Genomic DNA, 18,674 nt, shown 5'->3' on the forward strand with positions numbered 1-18,674 from the left:
AGTCTAGTAAGAGAGCAGTACGAGTGTGTGAAGTCCTGGTTACAATACAATAAATCATCTTCTGTACTGAATATTCTAATTGTCACTAACCAATCTAATACAAGATACAAATCCTCTAGCATTTACATACAGCCTATAAGAGTTCTTATATTACCATAGAGTGTTACATCTTAACTTCTAAAAACTACTCTTTGGACCCCTTCTGCTGAGCTAGTAGGGTCTGCTCTGACCCTTGGACCTGCCTGCAAGCAGAGGGTATTGTTCAATCAAGAGGGGATTACCTTCAGTCGGCCATACCATTGTTTTCCAGTTGTTCAGTAACTGAGACTTGGTATCTCAAAGGTGGCTTTCATTTCGATGTCGCTTATAGTTTTCATATTCCCAAAATCTTTTGTCAGGCAATCATATTTATAAGGCTTTCCTGTTTCATCTTCCCCAACATCTCCCCCGTTCCGATGAACAACTAAGATATTAGACACAGTCCTACTCGTCATTTTTTGCACACACTGAAGTATACAAGGTACTGCTACTAAAACTATAATTATTACTACTAGAATAATCAAGCCTATTTTACAGAGTTCCCTTAGCCAAGGTGCAAAGCTCCAACCATCAAACAAACTGTCTAGCCAAGACGGGTTATCTGTTGTAATTTGGTTAGCTAGGTCCCTTAGGTTTTGTAACTGTTTGTGAATGGAAACAGAATGATCGGATAAGTTCATACAGCATAGTCCTTCAAAATCTTCACAGCCATGCCCATGTGCTAATAAAAGATAATCAATTGCAGCTCTATTTTGTAAAGTGGCATGTCTGACTGCTTCCTCATCGGTTAATAAGTCACTGATCATAGTAGAGGTGGCATTTACCTCCTTGCTGAGCCAACATCCCAACTTGTTTAACTGTTTTAACGCAATTGAGGAACTTAACTGAGGTAGAAAGATGCTCGCAACAATTGATTTTCCAGAGTTCCAAGGGTGAAAGTTATTATCACAGTCGCTCTCATACTGATGTCCCCGGGAGGATCTAATCTTTCTGCTTTTCTTTTTGGTTACTTCTTTGACACTGGGAGCAATAATTGTAAGTTGTCCCAGAGCACAAGGGCCACCATCTATTTTTGAAGGTATACCTTGCCAGGCTCTGTCTCCACAGATGAGCCAAATTCCTCTAGGGAATCGAATAGGAAGTTTGTTAAAACGATCTGCATAAGGTTCGTCATATATAAGACGCTTTGCTTGATTGCACCAAGAAGTTACATTGCTATAAGCTGGGTGATATGGGGTAACGTTTAAATGAGGACCATTTTCTCCTAGAAAGTGAAAGAAATAGCAGGTATCCATAGTTAACGAGCCTAGGATTTCTAGCTCTCGAAGGTCAGATTTATCAATTTTAGAATTATCAATATAAGTTTGGTGTTTATGGCTGGTAGTTGGAGATACTTGATGATCGTCGTATGGCCAGTACTTATCTAGAGTAACATTATCAAAACCTTCTGGAAAAGGTATTCCAACTAAACAGGTTGAAAAAGGTTTGTCAGGGCTCGTGTCAGATAGACAGATGGTATCGGAGCCTGCAGATTTGGCTAAGGCAACCCAGACATTTGTCTTTGGTTGATTTACAGGTAAAGCTTCACTACAAAAACTAAAACATAAGAAAAAAAGCAACATGCACGCGCGCAAATGAGAAAACTCCATTATTTTCTTGAGCTGGTTTTGGCAGATCGCTTTCTTTTGGTGATTCTGCGCACTTCAGGTCTGGGTGCTTGCTTCCTGGCTTCCACGTGCAGGGTCACTGGCTGGTGTGGAGGCGTCGGCAGGCTTTGGTGCGTGGTATGGCTTCACGTTTTTTGCTGGAACCCACTTGAGCTCTCCACCTGTGGAAACACACGCAAACCCCTTCCCCCATGTTATAAGATTGTATGGTCCTTCATTTTTCCTGATTCTAGATTCTTAATTAAAACTGGGGGGTGTTCTTTCAGCTTTGCTTTTTTGTTGTTTAAGAAATGTCTGTAAATGGGGGGGTCAGGCTCTTCTGCAGAGCTATTCAAAAAATTGTAAACATACAAAGCCTTGTTCAACCTCCTTTGAGGTGTATCCTGAGCTTCTCCCCCTTTCTGTTGATCTAAAATGCGTTTTAGAGTTTGATGTGTTCTTTCTATTATTCCTTGACTCGTGGGGGAGTAGGGAATACCAAATGTATGGCGGACACCCCAGTCATTTAAGAATGCAGCTAATTCTTGTGAAACATAAGAAGGACCGTTATCAGTTTTAATTTCTTGCGGGATACCTAAATAGGAAAAAGCTTGTGAAAAATGATGGCAAACATGCTTAGCTGTTTCTCCTGTATGCACAGAAGCGAAGACTGCATTTGAGAATGTATCGACAGAGACATGAATATTTCTAAGTTTTCCAAAAGAGGGGTACTTAGTAACATCTGTTTGCCATTTCTTGTAAGCTCTCCAACCCTCCTGGGTTGGAGGCTCCTGAGGAGGGGACAGGTTGAACAAGCTGACAGTTTGGGCAAGCTCGTACAATATTTTGAGCTTGTTCTAAAGTAATGTGAAAATCTCGTTTGATTGCCTGTGCATTTTGGTGAAAGAATGCATGACTTAATTTGACTTGTTCAATAGTGTTAGGCAAGGTAGTTGCAGCAAACACCGAGGTAGGATTTTCAATGCCTGCTGCAACTTCTCCATTAGATGCTGCTGATGCCAATGCATCAGCTCGTGCGTTTCCTTCTGCCATAAATCCTGGAAGACCAGAATGAGCTCTAATGTGGCAAACGAAATAAGGATTAGTTCTGTGTGATAAAATTTGGTAGAGACAGGTGAGCCAAAGACACAATTTGTCATTGTTCACATCCTTTAAAACAGATCCTTCAATCCTTTTAATAATACCAGCAACATATGCTGAATCAGTGATTAGGTTGAAAGGTTCTGGAAAGAGCTGAAAAGCTCTTACAACAGCTGCCAATTCAACAATTTGAGGAGAACCTTCAACTTTTTGAACATCTTGTTTCCAGACTTTAGTATCTTTATTTTGCCATGTGACCACAGAATTGTGTGTTCGCCCTGACCCATCAGTGAAGATAGTGACCGCATCTAAAGGCTCTTCACTGATTAGGGGTTTTTCTTTGTAGCACAATTTAGCTTTGATTATTCTGTGTGCTGGGTAATGAATAGAGCAAACACCTGGAAAATCGAGCAAGGCATACATCAAGTCCTCTGATTTTTGCATTGCCCAATCAAAATAGGATTTAATCATGGGCAAATAGATAATTGCAAATTCACAACCTGCTATCGAAAGAAGCCTTGCTCTGCCTTTGATGATGATTTGAGACATCATTTCTAAAGGTGTGAGGATTGTCTTTGGCGACCTGTAAGGAAGAAAAACCCATTCAATTATTAACAGCGGTTCTATTTGAGAGGAATCCCATTGAAAAATGAGGCCGTACAGTCTCAACTTTTCTCCTAAAACTGCAAGGAAAAAGGGTTTGTTAGGAATACAGCGATGTGCCTGCCTGTTCTGCAGAGCATCAGTAATTTTTTCCAGGGCCTTGCAAGCTTCAGGAGTGAGAGATTTAGGGGATTTAATGTCACTGTCTCCTCTCAACAAATCAAAGAGTGCAGCAAGTTCATCATTAGTGATTCCTAGCACAGGCCTGACCCAATTGATTTCTCCTAAGAGCCGATGCAAGTCCTGCAAGGTACAAACATCAGTTCGAATTTGTATTTTTTGAGGTGTAATAGACTGTTCTGTTAGTTTCCATCCTAGATATTTCCAGGGAGCAGTCTCTTGTATTTTTGATTCAGAGATCACCAGTCCAGCCTTTTTGATTTCAGCAACAACACTGTTACGAGTTTCTTCCATTTGTTTTTGTGTTGACACTGCGATGAGCAAATCATCCATGTAGTGGAGAATAATTGATTGCGGGAATTGCTCACGGACTGGGGACAAAGTACGGGCTACAAAATGTTGGCAAATAGTCGGTGAGTTCTTCATGCCTTGAGGCAAAACTAGCCAATGATACCTTTGAAGCGGTTCTTGCAGGTTTGTACTTGGAACGGAAAAGGCAAAACGAGGAGCATCGTCTGGATGCAGTGGGAGGTTGAAGAAACAGTCTTTTAGATCGATAATTACAAGCGGCCAATTTCTTGGGATCATGGAAAGGTTGGGCAGGCCAGGTTGGAGAGGGCCCATGTCTTCAATTACTGCATTGATTTTTCTGAGATCATGTAACAATCGCCACGTGTCAGAAGTTTTCTTATGGATTACAAACACAGGCGAGTTCCAGGGACTGTTAGTAGGTTTAATGTGTCCTTTTTGCAGTTGTTCAATCACTAGTTTTTTGAGGGCACTCAGCTTATGATCTGGCAGGGACCACTGGTCGACCCAGACAGGGGTGTCAGTTTTCCAGGTCAGTTTTAAAGTACTGAGTGCTTTAGTGGTCCCTATGAAAAATCCAGTTCAATTTTGGCTCCCCATTCAGAGAGCAAATCTCTTCCCCACACTGTGATGGGTTTTTGCACTACATAGGGACGGATCAATGCCTTTTTCCCTTGTGGTCCTGTAATACTGATTACAGATTCGCTCCGCAGGCATGGAGTGACACCTCCAATGCCTGTGAGAGCGCCTGGGGGGGTTATTAATTTCCAATCTGTTGGCCAATGATAATAAGAGATAACAGAAACATCTGCCCCCATATCAATCATCCCCTTGATGTTAACTTGAATCCCACCATTTGACAATTTACAAGTTAGCATTGGTCGTTGCTGACTTATGTGTTGAACCCATAGAACCTCAGGACTTTCAGGAGCAACTGAGAGACGGCACGGTGGTACTTGTTCCGCAGTTCCCATGGGCAGTGCTATGGCAGTAGCTATAGGGGTTCTAGGTGGGATATACAATGGGGGATGGCAGGCATTTGCTAGCACTAGCAGTTCTTCATTGCAGCTAGCAGATATTACACAAGGCAAAACTAGCAGTCCCAGGATGCCATTCCTCTCTTTACCAACAACCAAAAAGTCTTGTCTAGTTTGTGAAGTCCCTATAATTCTTGTTGAAATATAGTCATAGCCATTATCCTTTAAAAAGGTTGTTGGCTTGGAGGTTGCCAAAGTACACTGGGAGCCTGGGGGTAGTAGGCCTGGGTCATTACTTGGGATTGTGCTGACACTGAAGCGAAGTGGTTTTGAGTCGGGGTATTCATAAATTTTATCTTGGGTGTTTGGGGTGCCACTACTTGTTTCGTCACGCGATGGCATTGCGCGCTCGTATTGGAGTTTCTTGGACTGTGTTTTCCACTTGTATCTTGTCTGGATCGACACTGCCAGGCAAAATGCTTTCCCTTCTTGCAGATAGGGCAGCGATCCGGTGCTTGTGCACCCTTTTTGAGTTCTGGGCAGTTCTTCATGATATGGCCGGGTTTTTTACAGGAATAGCAAGGTCCTGAAGTTACAGCAGCTTGCATAACAGCTATGGTGTTGCCTTGTTGCTGGAAGTTTAGATGCAAGGCAGCCAGGATTTCAGTAAGTTTTTGGTCTCGTGCTTCTGCTTGTGCTGCCTGTGCAGCTGTTTGTACTGTTTGAGCTGTCAGAGCCCTTTCAATTTTTTCTCCTAGAGCTTTTCCAAGTTCATTTGCTTGGATAGTTGCCACCTGCTGTGGATCTCCTATTTTGTTACAGACATCAATCATCTCAGGCACTGTGGGTCTTTCTTTTCCCAGAGTTTTGATAACTTTTTTACATTCTGCATTGGCATTATTTTCAATAATGTCCCGTATCATTATTGGGCGAGCTATGTCGTCGCTGCATTGCTGTTCTGCTGCTTGGATGACCCGGTCCACAAATGTGGTGAATGGTTCAGACAACTCTTGGCTAATGAGATTATAGGCTTTCTCAAAACTTCCTGCAGGCTGAATTTGCAAGAAGGCTTTGTGAGCCATCTTTTTGATGTCATCTAATGCTGTTTTGGGTAAATTTATTTGATTGTCATTTTGATCATCAGGATGGTCACCAGTCAGCTTAGATATGACAAGGGTACGAAGGTCTGCGTCAGTACTTTGTTTATAAGTGGCCAGTACCCCTGCAAGCAGTCTCTTCCATTTGAGTTCCCATAGCATATATTGTGAGTCTGTGAGAATTATACTAGCAAGATTTTTACAGTCATTTGGTATGAGTGTATGTCCTTCCAGGGTACTTTTCAGCAGTTGCTTGAAGTATGGAGAGCAGATACCACTGTCCTTTATTGCTTTCCGTAACTCTTTAATCTCATGGTGTGGGATAGTTTGCCATGTTCTAGGACCACCAGCTTGCTGGCTGAATAGTACAGGCATAGCTAAAGGATTTAGATTTTCCTCTTTGCAAATCTGGCATCTGACTTCATGCCAGTCTGTTAATTGAAAATTATTAAAACATTTTTGGGAGTTTTCTACTTTTGGGATTAACGCAGGCGAATTTTCAGGGTTTAGTGTCTCTTTTTGGGTTGAGGAGTCTGTCCCAAACACTGGGGGGGACAGTGAACCTGTTTGGGAACAGACTTAATTCTTTTTCGGAATTGTTTTGTATTGGGATGAAGGTGTTGGCATTTGCAGGGGCAAAATAGTTCTCAGTCTGTCCTGTATTTATAAAAGCAGGTGTCATATTCCACCCTCCCCCTCCTCGTTGCACGGCTTGTGTGCCTGGCTGTGGCAGTGCGATGGATTGGTGATACAAAGTAGTCCCATTCGGTGCCAGGAGCGCGGAGGGCGATAGCGCGGCTGGGTGTTCGAGGGAGTGCGGGCGTGATTCGGTGCTGCTTGGGTTGGCTCCGGGATGAGGCGGCGGAGGCAGGGAGGCAGGTGGCGGGGCCGCGGGAAGATGTGCGGCTGGTCCCGGGAGCGGTGCTGCGGTTGGAGGAGTGTGAGCAGAGTGATATCGCTGGTCCGGGGGTTGCAGCAATTGCGCATGCGTGGGTTGCGTCATCAGGGCAACGTGGCAGGCTGTGATGGCGGCAGTCCGTGTGGCAGGCGGTTCGGGCAGAGCGGGAGATGGCAGGACTGCAGAACCAGGGGCTGGGGCTGCGGCCGCGGTCGAGGGAGGGGGCGATGGAACGATCATGGATGCCGGTGGCGGTGGGACTGCACTATTTGGCAGCTGAGAAGCGGGAGGCTGCGGTGGATACAGCAGGGTGCGGTCTGGGGCCACGGAGGCGGGCGGCGGCGGCAGGGCTGCCCTGTCGGCAGGAGATGATCTCGGGGCGGCGGGAGGCAGGAGGGCCGGCGGCTGGATCGCGGCGTGCTGCCGCTGGGAGCTTGTAGGCTGGGCTGGGGTGGGTGGTGGTGCGGCAGGCAGGAACGGCGCTGCCGGAGAGGCGGTGCCGGGAGACGGGGCTGGAGCAGCGGCAGGCACGGAGGGGGCTGCAGTCATCCGTGCAGACGCTGCGGCACCGGCACCAAGTGGCTCGTGGGGCTGGGGCGCTCCGCGTTCCAGCGCGAGCGATGGTGTGCCGGGATCGGGGGATTGCGCAGGAACGCCGGCAGGGACGGGAGTAGACATAGGCATCTGTGCTGCCGCGGGGCCGGGGGACAGCTCGGGGCGTGCTGTGTGCGCTTGAACGGTAGGGTGAGGGGGCAGGGTTCCCGCGGCAACGTGCACAGGGGGCACCGGGGGCCCCAGCGCGGTCGTGACAGGCGCTGTCGGTACTGGTGGTTCGGGAGCGGCAGGAGACTGTGAAGACGCAGCAGCGACGGACGCGGATGGGACATTGGCTACCACCGGCGCCGTGTCGGTGGCGGCAAGGGGGACCTGGGGGGCTGGAAGAAGGGTCGCCGCTTGGCTTTGCGGGGGGCCGGCTATAATGGCAGCCATGGCCATAACAGGCGCGGCTGGGGGAGCGGTAGCACCCGTAGGTAGCAGGGGGGCGGCCGCCGCCCCCGCCGGGGTATCGCCGGGGGCGGGGCTACGAATATGCCAGCAGTGGGGGGTGGGGTAACAATGACAGCAGCAGCGGGGGGGCACGTGGGGGCAGGGGCAAGGGGCGGGGTCGCGGAGACGCTGGAACCGAGGGCGGGAGCTGGGACAGCGGGGACGAGCGGGATGGCGGGGGCGGGGATGGTGGGAGGGGCCGTAGGGTCCGGTGGGATGGCTGGGGCCGGGGCAACGGGTGCCGGGACCGTGAGCGCGGGGGGCGGGGCGGCGCGAGTCAGCCGGACCGCGGGTACTGGAGCCGCGAGGTCCGGCGGAGAGGCGGGGGCCGCGCCCCATTGCAGGCTCGTGGCGGCAAGGGGCGGGCTCACAGCAGGAGCCGGGCTCGGCGGGGTGACTGCTGCGGGCGGTGCCTTCACAGCAAACAGCTCCACCAGCGCTCTGCAAGCTGGGATCGGCTGCGCGGCAGCCATATCCCGGTAGGAGACATTATTAAAGAGCTTAACCCCAACTGTGTCCCAGAAGTCTCTTGTAAAGACGGCTGAACGGTCAGCATTTGGGAAATTAATCAGAGTCCATTCTAAGAGGTTTTTTAGCTCCTGTTTAGGTAATTGACTTGGACCGGAGCTTATAAGTAAATGCTTAAGTTGCTTATAGAGATCTCTGTCATGGGCAGAGTGTGTTTGTCCCATTATTAGACCAGTATGATACTCACTTAGATGATGTCGCAGGAGCAGTGTCCTTAGTCAGAGGTCCGTCGTGGGGGGCTGGCCAGGCACTCCACTCGGCGCTCAGGACGCTGCTTTTGGGTCCTTCCTCAGAGCTCCGGTTTTAGGCGTCGCTTGGCAACGGCTTTCCGTGCTTAGGACCTTGCAGGTGGGTCCGCACTGAGCTCCAGTGCGGGCGGTGCTGAGCACTACTCGCCTGTGCTCGGGGCGCGCGGCAGGGTCCCTCCTTAGAGCTCCGGTCGGCACTGCTTAGCAGCGTGTCCGTGCTCGAGGGGTGCCATGGCAAACTTCCTCAAAGAGCTCCAGGGAGCCGCTGCGCAGCAGAGGCCGCCTGTGCTCGAGGACTGCCAGGCAATTCCCTCCAAGAGCTCCAGGTAATCCCCGTGCTCGAGGGCTGCCTCGGCAGAATTATAGAGCTCCGGCTTTTACGATGCGCAGCAACGGTATGCCGTGCTCATGACATGTTCTAGGTGGCTATAACTGGTCTTTTAGTTACCGTCCATGGAGAAGTCTCCCACAGATGGAGAAAGCTGAACCGAGCCTTCAATCACGTTGTGCGCCAGACTGAAGGTTCTTGGGGGGTTCGGCAATCACGTTGGGCGCCAGACTGTAGGTGCAGGGGGGTTCGGTCTGGACCGGGTGTAGACGGATGGAGACGAGAGATCTCTGTAGTCAGATCTTGGAACATGCGGTTTATTGCAAAGGGCGTGGGTACAGGGGCACTGCTTAGAGCTGCAGCTGGCAGCTCTGAGCAGGCCCAAGAGAGCAAGAGAGTAAGCGGGTAAGCAAAGAGAGAATAGTAAGAGAGAATAGTACGAGTCTATAGTAAGAGAGTCTAGTAAGAGAGCAGTACGAGTGTGTGAAGTCCTGGTTACAATACAATAAATCATCTTCTGTACTGAATATTCTAATTGTCACTAACCAGTCTAATACAAGATACAAATCCTCTAGCATTTACATACAGCCTATAAGAGTTCTTATATTACCATAGAGTGTTACATCTTAACTTCTAAAAACTACTCTTTGGACCCCTTCTGCTGAGCTAGTAGGGTCTGCTCTGACCCTTGGACCTGCCTGCAAGCAGAGGGTATTGTTCAATCAAGAGGGGATTACCTTCAGTCGGCCATACCATTGTTTTCCAGTTGTTCAGTAACTGAGACTTGGTATCTCAAAGGTGGCTTTCATTTCGATGTCGCTTATAGTTTTCATATTCCCAAAATCTTTTGTCAGGCAATCATATTTATAAGGCTTTCCTGTTTCATCTTCCCCAACAGTGTTTGATTATATTTTCTGCAATATGGCCAAAATTGTGCCTCAACAGTCACAGAATCATAGGATCATTAAGGTTGGGAAAGACCTCCGAGACCATCAAGTCCAGCTTTCCAGGCCTACCATCAATTAGAGCAGTTGACACTAACATGACATGGATCTGCACTCTGCCCACCTTTTCCAGGTGTGTTCCTTGCACATGGACACATCTCCATTGAGGTGAGGTGAGCACAAAGTTCTTGATCAGCACTGACACGTGAAGCTGTGCAAACACAACCCCTGAGATCCCATGGAATTGGTGCAGCGCCGTTTCACATGCTTTGGATCAGCCCTCCAGCCAACAAGTTCATAACACAGCACGAGAGAAGCTGATCTTGGCTTTTGCTGGAGAATCCCCATGGAGGGGGAGTTGGGGTAAACACTCCAGTTCAGGACATTGGTGACAGATGTGGTTTGAGGTGCAGCCACCAGTTCCTGTGCTTGCATTTCTCTGGAGGGCAGAACAAAGGGTCAGCCCTCATCCCATTTCAGTTTCAGGACACTGTATGGGTTGCCTTCCCAGCATTCTGTCTGATGAAAACCTGACGGTCACGTGGCACCCTTGGATCTGCTCCATGGAAGCAGCACATGGCAGAAGGCTGAGGCTCTTTCGGAGAACATTCCCAGTGCTGCACTCAGCTCTTCCCAGAAAATGCCAGGAGAAACAAGTGCTGCTTGCAAGGTCAAAAATAGCCAAGCTGTCCCCCAAACCCAGCCAGAGCCAGGTTCCTGGAGGTGAAGAGCTCCAAGTCCATGGGTATGTGCTGGCAGACAGATGATAGAGAAATAAGCCCGGCCACTGACAGGGGAGAGAAAATGCCTGGCTTCTTACAAAAGGGCAGTGATACTGAGATGAAAGAGATAAAGGAAAATCTGGCCAATTTGTTCTTCAGATTCATGAAGCATTCACACATTCCCTTGACAGAGTCATGTTCTTTCATAGTATGAAAGGGCTGCACTGTGCACTAAATGACATTTACACGATGCCTTTATATAAGTCACAGCGCAGTCAGAAAATGATAAATGAAGAAGAGATGTGTTTTACTTAGATCTCATGTAGTCTAACAAAATTTTTTTTTTGTTCAGAAGGTTTCTACACTTAGGTGTCAAAGAGCAGAATGGGTTAAAATGAAAAGATTGGTAAACATTGTTGGCAAATGTTAAGAAGATTTGGAAAATCTCCTTTATTTTGGAATAAATGGTAGGCAACTCAAATTCCTCTGCAAACATGAAAATAAAAAATATTAATTGACTTCATTTGGGAACGCATTCTATAATTATGGTATTGGCTCAAAATTTACCGCCAACCTCTTTCTTCAATATGCTCATTATAAAATGTCTAAATCAAATAAATCACCATTAAACCCTTTAAATTCATTACTATCAAAAAGAAAAAGGAACTGCCTGATAAAATGCCATGCATTTGGCTTATGAGTGTGTGCAGGAGCTGTAATAACACACAGTGATGGTGTCAGCCCTGGAGCACTGTGCCAGTCACACAGCCCTGGGGTGAATTGATGCTGAAGAGCCCTGGTAGAGCAGTGAGAACTGAGCACAGAAACACCCTCAGCACCTCCCTGTGCTGTGCTGGCCCTTCAAACGCTTTCCCGGGTCCCACAGCTCGCAGCCACAGCCTGGGGCTTACAGGGAGCCATCAGTGTCCTGGGTCTCTTGCTGGGAGGTTTGTGATAGTATTGGTGGGAGTTTCCTCCTCTGCCTCGGGAAGGGGTACACACTGATGTTGGTAACCCCTTCCTACCTGGCCTTGGGTCCACCTGAGTTTGTTTTTACAGGTTTTCTCCTCAAAGTCTGCCCACAGGCTCCTTTTTGTCCTTTTGGTTCCCAGTTCTGCAGTTTTTCTGGGGATTTTGTTGTCTCCAGAACTGTCTGTACCCAATGAAGCTGAGGGACCCTGCAGTGACCTGTGCCCAGGTTGGGATCTTTTCACACCCTATTCTCAAATTTCTGGCACCAGATTCTACTCTAAACCACCAAATTTTCTCTGTAGTCTGAAGAAGAGAACAAATAAAATTTCAAGAACAGGTCCTTAACTTAAGACAGAAACCTCTTTTCCTGTAATCTGAAATCCTCACCGTTAATTGCAATAACTTATTTCTTTCTGATTAGCTTTACATCAATTCTATATGCTTTATGAGCTTTTATGCCTTTTAATCTATATATGTTTAATAGCACTATCTGTTTATTACACCATTCCAGGAATCCCTTTTGACTCTTCTCTCCATATTCCTGAAGAAGGTCAGGTCACTCTGGGTTTTACACCAATAAAAATCCCGGTTGTTCAGATCCTAGGCATGATGGGCAAGCACAACTTCCCTGCTGACACAGAGATTGAAGACACACCCCTCTATTGTCACTGGAAAACAAAAGAAAGGAGGAAGTTTCTACCTATTGGAAATCTCTGTTTACCCAGAAGGACTCTGCCTCTCCCTTTCTCAGCAGCAACTCAGCAGCCGGAGGCCAAGAAGGACAAGGGAGGGAGGGGTGGCTGATTTGTCTGAGTTTAACAACGCTTGTAAACAAGAGCTGAGTCGGGTAATAACATCTCTGCAATGGCAAGTCCGTGCTGAGGATGAAGAGCTGTGCCACTTGGGCTTAGTTTGCATCAAATTAATGGCACGGTGGGTTTTCATCCTGCAGATGTGACCTCTGTGGCAACAGTCTGTTCATCCTTCAGGAAGGTTTATACCCACAGGGACAGTGTTGCTCTTGCCGGCAGACCACAGTTTGTCCTCATGTCAAAAAATCCAGGCAAAAATTACTTCTTAAAATAACATTTTCCTTTTGCTCTCAAACCAAAGATTTAGATGTAATGGTATGATAGAAACAAATTTGCTTGTCTTTTGTCTAGCAGGACAGGTGTAAAATCCTACCACATCCAGAGAGCGAGGCACTGATTCCACTTCCACTGTGGAAATGGCTTGCAGGAGCAAGTAAAGTAAAGTAAATTCTGTGCTGGAAGAGTGAAGTTCTGTCACTCTAAATCAGTGTGATGCCTGGAGGGTTTTATACCAGGTTTGCACCTAAGTTGTTGCTAAAGAAGTACATAAGGTCCAACATAGACCTAAGGTTTGCACAGTGGAGTTTAGGCTGACAGCTAAGGGAGCATAAATTAAATGGTCTTTCCAACCCAAAAGGCTAATGAGAAATGTTGGTATTTCTGCTCTCCTTCATTGTTTACAGTATAGAAACATATTTTCTGAGATTTTGGAATTGCAGCTAAAAATCATGGCCAGATTAAGTTATGTAAATGGTTGTTGTGCATTTATAATTGTGCAGGTCAATATCAGTGTAGCTGCTTCTGGTAATACCAAAAAAAAAAGCTCTTTCAAGATACATCTTAAGAGAAATGGGTTTTTCCTTTTCATTCTTAACTGCCAAGCCTTCTCCAGGACGTACAGCAAACAGGTTATCTAGATTGTCTTTTCACAGTAACAGAACACTCCCCCTTTAATCTGCCTGGATTGCACAATTCTCATCTGTATTAAGGAATTTCATTTAGTTTCTGCTGTAAGTAAGTGATTTCTGTGCAAGAGGGTTGATAAAGGATAAACCCAAATTAACAAGAGTGGTATTTGTTAGGGCTACCATTACTCATCACACACTTTGAACAAGCCATACCATCAAGCCCAAAGCTAATATGGCTCCTTGTTAAGTATTTCTGATGGATTGCACATCCTTGTGTGAAGAGGGAATTTGGATTTAAAGCCAGTATTTATGCATATGTAAGCATTGTGCATGAACATTGCATGTTCAGAATGAAAACCAAATATCACCTGTACAGGGTAAACACTGCAATAACACGAACACACTTCTCCCATCAGGTTCACAGGCAGCTTAACCAATTCTGTGCTTGCAAATAGCCTGTTCTGGCATCTGTTGTCGCTCTGAACCGGGGAAAGTCACACATAGATACTGTAGGACCATGAAAATCTCTCCAAATACAAACCAGTCTCCAGGTGACACAAGTGACTACAACAACCTCCAATAACGTAGCAGGGAACTCAGATCTGTTGTGTTCTCTTTGTCATTATGGGTTTGTAATTCACAGACTCATAGAAGGGCTTGAGTTGGAAGGGACCTTAAAGACACTCTAGATCCAGCCCCTCTGCCATGGGCAGGGACACATTCCACTAGCCCAGGTGGCTCAGACCGAATCCAAGCTTTGGCAAATACCCAAGGACACCTTTTCTGTTTTACAAGGTCAGATTTCCATGCTCCTATTCACAGATGGCTCCAGTCTCATGCAGAGGATTGCTGGGTTGGTCACTCTCATCTCCACAACCCAGCAATGGTGCTATTTTGGATGGCTCTCACTGCTCCCAAGGCCCCAGGGACCAGCTACTGCCTTTGCTCCTTCCGCTTTCCTTTCCAGGATCAGTGATTTACCGCTACTTCCTCCACATCTGAGACAACTGGAAGAGATAAGGGACTGCAGATGCAGCTTCTGACAGAGAGCTGATAACACTCAGCTGAGTATTTTCTTCTCCTGCCACTACGCTGTCAGGCTGCCTACACAAAGTTCCTCCTGCTCGGAAAGGGGCTGGTGTGAGCAGCAGGAATTGATGCTGGCTGGAACATTTCAAAGAACTGGACAAAAGCAGCATTCTGTGGAAGGCCACCAGCTGCCCTTTGCCAGCAGCACAAGGTGTGAAGGCCCCTTTGAAGGCCATCCCTGCACAAGGACAGCCTGGCCTTCCAGTACCTCCGCCAGTACCCAGAACACCTTTCAGCCTTTGGGGCTGGCCCTGTCCCTTGCTCTGGAGAAGCAGGTTGCTGTTAGAGCTCCCATATCCACAGTTTCTGGCTGGATTACCACGTTTTACCACAGACAGCCCTTCAGACAACAGTACACAGAGGCTCAATCTGCAATAAAAGGGGATTTTTTCCCAACTTTTCCCTTGGACCACCAGTATGCAGCAAGCACACCTGGGCCTCATTCAAGTCTCTGTGCGGGCTGGTAGTCAGCTTCTGTTGGGAAGCTTTTACTCTACTTTCCACAGCAAATCGTGAAGCAAACTCAGCTGCACCAAACCCCAAATTTCACTTTAAAAATTACAGTTTTCATTTTCTTCTATTCAAGCCATGAAGAAAACAAACTTTACTTGAGTGAGCTGGAGGCACAGCGTCCTCCCAGATCATTCATGAGCAGAAAAATACTCCAGGGGAAAAAGCCAGAATTTCCTGATACTTAGGAAGCTTTGCAAAACCTTCCCACCTGTGGTGGTACTGCACCCTCCTGAATTCCTGGAGCCCTCACTCACCTCCAGTACAGTTTGGACAGGAAGGGGCAGGAGGAGGGAAGACTTTGCAAACACTGTCACGAGGCCAGGGCTCTTTTCATTTATGGTGACACGTTGTAGTACGTAATCTTCTAATTAATGTGAGTGAGGGAGGAGCCGAAGGGCAAAAATTCTCAGTAACAAGGACATCTTCCACTTATACAGCAAGGTAAATGAAGGGAAAAGTGCAATCCTATCTTTCATGGAAGGAATTTTATACACATTATTTTTGCTGAATACATGCCTAGACAGTGGTGATTTAGGGCACCTAATCAGGCTCCCACAGTATCATCACATCTGTTTTGCCACATTTCTTTCTTATTCTCATTGTGCATGATTTCTCCTCGCCGGGTGGCTCCTGGCTGCAGTTCTACGCTCAGGGGAGTCCCGTTTTCTCAGCAGGCCTCTGCAGCGAGCCTGTAGCCAACGTGTGGCTCTGCTGCCATCCCAAATGTGCCGTTCCCTTGCCCAGCCTGGCTGCAGCTGGGGGATCTGCTGGGCACGGCTGGGGATTTTCATGGCCAAAATCCTCCAGCATCATCCCATTTACATCTGCGCCTTCCTTTGGAGAGCACAAATCACAGAACACTCATCTCAGTTGACAAATGTCATTTATTACAAATTGCTACACCCGCGCTGACAATATATAACTATACAGATCTAACTTTAAGTTAAAAAAAGTTATTTATTAGATTTCTACAACAATGGAATGTAAAAATATACAAATACCAACTTCCATTAACAAAAATTAATTTATTGCCAACCTGTACAACAACTCACTATACACAAAGATAAAATGAAGGTTAACAACTTAATTTATTGCATACTACTACAACCGTACAGCCCATATATCAGTACAAAAATATCAATATCCCTCTCTAAATAGCCCTATGCCAATAACTCAATAAACAGCATTCTACAACTATACAACTTCACACATATTTAAATAGAAATAAAGACATTTATAACCACCACAATATACAGATATAAATACAGATTAAATATTACATATTACATACTATATATATAAATAGATACATACAACAAACCTATCTATAGGCAACCATACCAATCTACCTATCCATACAACTAAATCAATACAAATATATAGCTGTACATCTCAACACATATGTAAATATAGTTATACCTAGAAATAGATCAATATACATATAAAAATATAAAAATAGACATATATACCTAACCAAATACCACTATACCTATTTAAGTAGCCATATGCCTATAACTACATCAATAAAAACAGATACCTAGGAAACAGTATACATAGGAAACAGAACTTAACACAGATATAACAACATACATATATACTTAGATAGATATAGACACATATATACAATTACATATATGTATATATATACATAGCATACATCCATAAATCTAACAACATACATATACAAATATACCTATACAAATAGCAACCTACATATAAATATCCATGTAATGATCACTATCTTATGAGCAAGTCCATAGATCTTTAAACAGAAATACAAGAAGAAGGATTCCCACTGCCCCATCTTCAAAGCCTCTCCCTCTGTCGCTTCCTCCCGTGCAGAGCAGCTCTCCTGGACGGGGACAGCAGATGGGACACCTGGCAAGCAAAGGGAACACTGAGTCAGGATCAGAACATTTCCCTTGGCAGCAGCTGCACTTCCATCAGGGAAGAGAAATCTCAGAGCCTCCCCAGGAGGCTTAGAAAGAAAAAGCAGGCCCAGCGGGCCAGGCTGTGGCGAGCGCAGCCCCGGCGGGACCGTCCCGCAGCCCCGGCAGCGCGGCACAGCCGGCACCGCTCCCGGGCCCTGCCGCCACAGCTGCCTTGCCCAAGGACCGCCCCTGTGCCGCCCGGGGCAGCCGCGCTCAGCGGCCCCAGCACGGGCAGGGCCCGCTCCTGCCCAGCCGGCCAGTGCCCGCGGCCAAAGCCCACGCCAGCCTCACGCCCACCCTGCCTCAGCGGCCCTGGGGCCTCACCCAGCGTCTCGGGCGGCAGCAGCAGGTCCCCGTTCACTGCTCTTGCTGGCGGCCTTCAGCTTCTCCCTGCTGGTTCTCGTCACTCTCCAGCTCTTCTCAAGGTCTTCAGGGCAGCTGTGGCAAAAGTGGAGGCTCTGGAATTGGTTCCAAGGGCTGGCAGAGCTGCAGTCCCGGACCCCTCTGTGCTCTCTGCTGGCCCCCTCCAGCCCCTCAGCCCGGCCATGCCCTCAGCAAACGCACAGCCGCCTTCAGTTTCTTCAGACTCCCACAGTCCTCTCACGCCCCTCAGTCCCTTCAGATCCATCCTGTCCCCTTAGACCTGCCACGCCCCTCAGCCTGTGCCACTTCCCTGTTAACCTCAGTGCCACTTCGCCCTCTGCTCCCCCAAAGCCCTCAGTCCCACCAGCACCTCAAGGTCACCGTCCCTTCAGTGTCACCTCTCCCCAGCCCCCTCTGGCTCACCGTCCTCCAGCAGCTCCTCAGGGCACAGTGCCTGCGGCCACCGGCAGCTCCCACCGCTCCAGGGACACCGGGGCTGCAGCTGCTGCTCCGCCCGGCCCGGCTGCCAGCTCGGAGCCAGCACAGGAAGAGGGGACAGAGGGGCACAGGGGCAAAAACAAGAGATTAAAAAGGCAGCTGAGGGCAGAAAGAGTTTAGAATGCAGCCTAGGTCTATAGAAACATCAATCTATGTATCTAAACATCCAAATACCTCTAACTATAATAACTGTGTACATTTATAAATACCACTTATATATATATAAATTTTTCTCTGCACATATATAAATATAACTGCAAATCTATAACTGTAACTGCCTATGTATAAATATAATTACATCATATCTATATATATATAAATTTAACTACACAGATCTATAAATATATGCACCTATAAACACAACTGTATAAATCTATAAATACTATATGAAACTAATAAGTATAGTATAAATACTATAAATAACTATATGGATATATAAATATAATAGACATCTATAAATCTATCTATAAACAGAGGGATTCCACCTGCCCGATGGTCACAGGCTCTCCCTCGGTCCCTTCCTCCCACGCAAGGCAGCCCTCCTGGAGAGGCAGATCAGATGGATACCTGGGAAGCAAAAGGAACACTGAGTCAATATAGGCCTTCAGGCATCTCTCCTTTTGGAAGTAATTGACTTTCTAGCAAAGACTGTAAAAGGTGACCTGAAAGGCAGACTCTCACTTGGGAATTTGAAGCCTGCCCTTTAAAGAACAGGGACCATTCCAAGTTTTCAAAACCTCCGAAGGTTTGAAGTCTCCCAATAAAGCCTCAGCACTCACAGTGCAAATGGCACCCACAAGAGCCTGAAGCACAGACAGTCCCAGCTCCCACACAGAAGCCCAGCCTTGCTCTTTCTCTGTGCTGACAGAGACACCTCAGTCCTCACTGAAATGGCTGAAGCTGAAGGGTGCTGTGAGCTAT

Source organism: Coloeus monedula, assembly GCF_965178545.1.
Source record: "Coloeus monedula genome assembly, chromosome: Z".
Taxonomy (NCBI): domain Eukaryota; kingdom Metazoa; phylum Chordata; class Aves; order Passeriformes; family Corvidae; genus Coloeus; species Coloeus monedula.